The following is a 6,470-nucleotide window of genomic DNA, read 5'->3' as shown; positions in this document are numbered from 1 at the left end:
CTCATCAAACACAGCCAGGCGAGAGCGGACCCATCGTGATATATTTGGCAGAAGTTCCCACGCTGCCAATTCCTCGAAAGCTGACCGTGCATGCTCCGCTCCTAAACAAACAACACACAGATCGTGTGTATCCCCCGCTGCCATATAGCGTGGGCAGGGAGGCACACAACGTCTCTAATGCCGTTTGCTCGCCATAGATATTAGTTTAGACTTTGACATATTCTTTTGAATGCTTGTGGACTGACAGACAACAGTAAATAGACTGACACATACACAGAGCGCTACTGAAGAGCAGAAGCTAACTTGCGCTCTGCCGCTCCTAAACAAACAACACACAGATCGTGTGTATCCCCTGCTGCCAGATAGCGTGGGCAGGGAGGCACACAACGTCTGTAATGCCGTTTGCTCGCCATAGATATTAGTTTAGACTTTGACATATTCTTTTGAATGCTTGTGGACTGACAGACAACAGTAAATAGACTGACACATACACAGAGCGCTACTAAAGAGCAGAAGCTAACTTGCGCTCTGCCGGATGCGCTTTTATACTTCCTGGCGCTCACGTCACCCCGCTCGTGACGTCTCGCTGCTCCATTGGACTGATTTTACACGTGCTTCAGAACGCGGTCACGCAGGGGTGTTCCCAAAGCGAATCTCGATGCAGCTCGAGTTCCTGAAGGGGAAATATAGTTATGTTTTATATAGTTTTATGGTTATGTGGCGAGCCTGAGTATAGTTTTACACATCAGCCCAGTCTATTCTGTAATGCTAGTCACAGTATTTTGCACATTAATCTGACAATAAATGTGGCACACTCAGTTATTCTGATGCACACCCAGAGTCTCTTTTCTGGCTACGCTAGTGGTTTGAAGCAGTTTTAAGATCTCTCTAAACCCCTCCTTTCCGTGAGCCTCTGCTCTGATTGGTCAGATGGCCCAGTCTGTTGTGACTGGTCCACCGCATACAGCGCGTGTCAGAAACAATACGCCCATTGCCATAGTTACGTTTTTTGAACGCTCGATAGAAAATTTAAACATCTATTATTTATCATACTTACAGGTTGTGATTCAGTGGAGCCAGCTGGGTCAAATAAACTGGGTACTGAGCCATCTTTCAAGAGCAAGCGTTTTGTGAATCCCGCGTTGAACTACTCCAGATTAGAGAAGCAGTCGTCAGTAGAATGACGTGTTTGTGGGCGGGGTCATATTGTTTGAGGACGGCCAACGTAGAACATAGGCGGGAATTATGCAAATGTATTACCTTGTGATGTGTAGCCGTCACGGAAGTGGGATTCGAATTACTAACGACTCATTTAGTCTGTACAGAGTTGATTCTTTATTTTGGGAAACAATAACTTTATTTATCGTGCACTTTCGGCTTTACAACTTTGCAGATCGTTTACGTTCACATATAACTACATTAAACACTGCATGAAAGGCAATATTGAAAATGGAATAATAGGGGCACTTTAAATGTAATTTCAGAACATGCAACATAATTTGGTGATGAGTTCTTTATGGGTCACTATTCACATTCAATTTAACATCATCACATGAGATCCATTTATGGAGAGACGGTATTACTAGCTATACCAAAATTGAATAAAACTGAATTATTAATAATTAATTTGTTATACTATTCAGCCGACTATCTTCAAACTATTAAAGAATATCATGCATAACATTATAAAACAGTACTACAATAAATGTGTAAATATTTTGGGCCAGTTTGAGCTCTTTTGCTTATAAAAGGCTCAGAGATAAATAAGTAGTTTTGTTGTTAGCAGGTATGGAGGGAGACACTGGGGCTGCATTGCTGTGGAGTTGAAGAGCACACACCTCCTCAAAACCTCTTTTCTTTGTCCTAAGTGACTGATTGCATTGCATTCACGCTCACAGGTATGTTTCCACATGTCTGAGACAGTGAGACACATTCATCACAGTTCTCCTCTGTACGGCATATGCGCACAGATTCAAACGCACACATATACACAAGTAAATACATACACAATTCAAATTCACTTAGCATCTCTACAGAGAATCCTCATATTTCACCTCACCTCACAAAAAATATTTCTTCCCTCAAACAGGAATAGAAAACAATGCCTATATGTTTTTGCAACGTTTTAATCAATCAACCTTCCTCAGGCTTACCTTACTTCTCTCAAACAGGGAATTTTTTTTACAATCAAACCATTTTACATACATACTACTAGGATGTAAATGCTTTTCATTGAGACATTTTTGCTTTCAAGTGACAGTGACTGCATGCTGATTTGTTTTGATTTAAGTATTCATTTGGAATACTGTCCCTCTTTCCGTTTTACACCTGCTCAAAGACTAATTACAAATCAAAGCACTTTTTAACACCAATTTATGCTGCTGTTTCCTATCAGTGCTGTACCGACTGTGATAGTGAATGTCTATTGATTTTTGGTTTTGTAGGTGGCTTGGTAGGAGCAGGGTAGCGCACTGCCTTTGATGCCCATCTGAGGCTTTGAAGCCCATCTGAACCATAAAACCGGGTCAGAAAACAGAAAATGTGGCTCTGAATTGTGCTGTATTTGGTAAAAAACAGTTACTGCATAGTTACTTGATGAAATAAGTTACTACAACTTAGTATCTACTTTAATATTCTCTGGGGCGTTTTTGGTATTTTCGCCTAAATTTGACATACTCAAATTCAAATGTTTACCCTACACACATACAATGGAGGAAATGAAAAAAATGGTTTCATTGTAAAGAAAACCCTTTGAACTACAAAATATGAGTGTAATTCTTTATAAATAACATTATATATTCTTCAAATATTACAATAAACACAAAAAAAACATAGGCGCTTTTGGAGTTTTAAAACAAATAATTTTTTTGAAATTCTGTAATTCAGGTTCTATTAGGTCCAGCTCTCTGCAATTTACTTTGTTTGATGCCACTACATGCCAAAAAGTACCAGAAAAAATAATCTTTCAAATAACAGCTTCTAAACAGGAGTTATTACATTATATCTGAAGCGAGTCAATTTTCTCTGGTGCGCTTCTGTTCGCAACCTGGACAAAACGCTATATATCTCACCGATGGAAGCACGCAGAAACGTGAAAATGGTCTTGTTTGAAAGAAGAGATCCTAATCTAAAAGATAATATAGAGTATATAGATATTTGTGGCTGTTTGCGGCTGACTGAAGCAGTGCTACGAGTATAAATGTAAATTCGCTCAGAGGTGACAAAATTTTACATCGCGATTCTATCGAAGATAATTCGATCTGTGATTGTCACACAATGAAATAATCTACATCGTCAAATTCCTGAGAATGAGAGCTTTCTTGTGATATATGACTTGACTTTTTTGTGAAAAATATATCAAATACACATTCTTCGTAAAAAAATGTCGCAATGGTTAGGCGGAAATTCGTGTGTGGGACGAATACATTTCTAAGCTTAATTTTACTGCTTTATGAATATAAAAACCAAAAGGAATTGTATTCTTTGTAAAGAAGACACTCCAAGCTTTCAAATGAACCCATATATGGGCTGATACCATATAAGGAAGGCTATGTAAATGAAGCATAAACATTCTTTACGCGATTTTGGACCCGTATCCGGGTCTGCAGAGTTTAACTGGTTTTAAAGCAGTTACACTACATTTACATGTATGCATTGTGCAAAAACTTTTATCCAAAGCTACTTACAAAAGAGGAACAAAAGTAATTTATACAATACAAAGTGTATTAGACAACAGTTATACGAGGATTAAAAATTTTCTTATTCTTTCAATCTAAAAGAGTTTATTGATATAAAAGTATACTGTAACTTTCAAAACTCAAAACTTCCTTCTGAGTCCCAAAAAGGCTATTTATCGTAAAAGTTGTTTTTCTGAACTAATATTTTAAATGGACAAAAAAATAAGTGGAGGGGAAAAAAAAGTGTATGATATGACCCCAGTAATTTATTGCCATCTTGAAAGATATGAAGTGTCTCCTCCTTAATTGATTTTATAAATAAAACTTATTTACAATTTATATAGTAAGTTAGCATAAACTCTCTGCTGCCTTCAGATGCAAATAATGCAACATAGCCGCTTGCCATCCATCACATTGACAGAAGAATGTTAAAAGTTTTTCAAGGCCCTTCTGGCAAATCAATTCACATCCTTTCTCATCCATTTCCTGAATTGCTTTTATTAGTCTACAGTAGGAATTGCTCATCTTCAGACAGGAGGAAATAGTGCCTCTGTTGCATGGACGTCGCCAAGGTTTGTTCTGACCTCCCTATACCTGAGGGGTTAAGAAAAAGTAAACAGCCTCTCCGCATACCTCCTCTCACATCTCTCTCGCTCGCTCTCCTTTGCCTGATAAGTAGCCGCAAGGAGAGTCTGAGGAAACCAGGAAATGCTCCAGAAAGTTCTCTTCCATCTCTTAGGACTCCCCTGTAGTAATAACCTCTGTCAGCAGCAACACCCATCAAAAACTGCCTGGGGCCTACACTTCAAACCCACTCTGTGTAAATGCTTAGTCTATGAGAGCGTTCATGTGAAGAGATGTTTGTGTGTGTTCATGTGCATGAGAGAATCCCCACATAGGGAAAAGGTCATAGAAAGATAAGGTTTAATACTGCTTTGCCATCAAGGAGCTTATCTACAGGATATGTCAACAGGATATTTTGACATTATTATCGGTGCTGTTGTTAAATGGCTGGTAACTTTAACAAAGGTTCAGGGTTAAAGCAGGGCAGAAGTCATTTCTGCTGTGTATGGGAGCTGCCGTGACTAATGTGTGATGAGTGGAGTTTAGATTCCACACACTCCAGGGCGAAACACATCACACCACATCCCTTCACCGCAGCCTCAGGAGCCAAACTGCACCTGGATACAGTTAATGCTCCAAAAGCAGTTTTTGGCTGAATCTAACAAAAACACACCTGGGTCATATTTCATCCCAAAATGTTATTTTATTTTACATTTATTTTAATTTTCATATTATTGTTAGAATACAGAAAAATGCATGAATACTGCACTGACACTTCAGGTGCTTGAATCAATATATTTTTTTTGTTAATGTGTTAATTCGTGTCCTTTCTCACGGCTCAATTAAAGTAAAAGCAAACCATCTAAAAAAAAGAGTGAACTCTGACAGAATTGTGACACATTGCAATGCGTATTTTATCGTAAGGTATTTGGCAACACCCATCCCTAATATTTCTAGAACCATTAAAGGGGGGGGTCTAATGCTATTTCATGCATTCTGAGTTATTTACACTGTTAAAGAGTTGGATTCTCATGATAAACATGGCTAAAGTTTCAAAAAACAAGTTGGATGTATGACATAGTATTTCTGTGCCAAATACACTCCTTCAGGGTTTGTATAAGTTTCTGAAAGTTTTTTTCAAGTATAGCCCTTCATGACATCATGAAGGGCGGAATTCCTTGTATGGGCACTTCTCCCGGAAGGGCGCGCGCACACATCAACCAGAGCGAGAGCAAAAGCACTCCCATCAACATTCTTCATTCCGGTTATGGAAGTCGTCAGCAGTGCTGCACAGGACTTGCTCGAGAAGAATGTCTTCAAAGAAGTTTTTGGTTGTGAGGGAAAGATACCCTTGTTCAGCTTCCCAAAGAACCCAGCGTTATGGGAACAGTGGATGCAGTTTTTTTTTTTCTGGGCAGCAACGGAGTTGTGCACGTGTGTTTGTATTTTCCTGTCATTTCAGTGACTAATGTATTACTAACAAGGGCCAGTTCGACGCTGGATTTGCAGATCGTTTGATACTGAAAGATGGAGCGATAAAAGTGATAAAAGATCCCGGTCATGAGTCAGAACCGTAGGTGGTAAGTAAAACTGCATTAAATTTCTGTGTTTTGCTGGCAATCGGCGCGTAGGTGCATATAATGTAAACAACACGAACGTGTTTGTGACACTTTAGCTCCGCCCACGGCACGCCTCCAAGAGCTCAGCTGTTTTTGGAAAGAATCATAAAGCTGTATCTTTCTTTTATAAATGTGATGAAACTAAAGACTCTTTGGAGATATGAAGGATGAAATACTACTCTATTGGTACTCAAGATTGACATGAGATTAGCAGAAACTGTGTGTGTTATGTCCCCTTTAAGAAAATGGAGCCTTTCCATAGGAACATGGAGATGATTTTGCATTGTAACATTATTTTCATGAAAATTCATAAAAAACTCATTAGTTTCTCATTACTGAAATACTAGGCAGTGCAACAAATACTAACAAATCTAAAAGTATAATTTAAAAGTATAAATATTTTACAATGTATTATTATTATTAGTATTATTTATATGTATATGGCCCGCTACTACTACAACTATTAGAATACAGGGTTCACACAGATATTGTTTTGGTCGCGAGACAGGTCAGTTGAAGTTTTTTTTTTTTTTTTAAAGTGCAAGGTCTAGAGACATGTTTTAGAAGCTGAATTTCTTTGAACTTGAGCGCCGTGTTTTAGAATGATGTA

At 38.4% G+C, this 6,470-nt stretch overlaps 1 protein-coding gene across 4 annotated transcripts in view; it reads right to left on the bottom strand.

The window, feature by feature from the left end:
- Positions 1–6,470, bottom strand: part of LOC107716567 (polypeptide N-acetylgalactosaminyltransferase 14-like) — a 45,717-nt gene that overhangs the window by 20,717 nt on the left and 18,530 nt on the right. The gene's annotated exons all lie outside the window — the stretch shown is intronic.

The sequence above is a fragment of the Sinocyclocheilus rhinocerous genome, unplaced genomic scaffold (genome assembly GCF_001515625.1).
Source record: "Sinocyclocheilus rhinocerous isolate Xijiao unplaced genomic scaffold, SAMN03320098_v1.1 scaffold1874, whole genome shotgun sequence".
Classification (NCBI taxonomy): domain Eukaryota; kingdom Metazoa; phylum Chordata; class Actinopteri; order Cypriniformes; family Cyprinidae; genus Sinocyclocheilus; species Sinocyclocheilus rhinocerous.
Note: the sequence above shows the minus strand (reverse complement) of the source record. Positions and strands in the feature narration are given on the sequence as shown.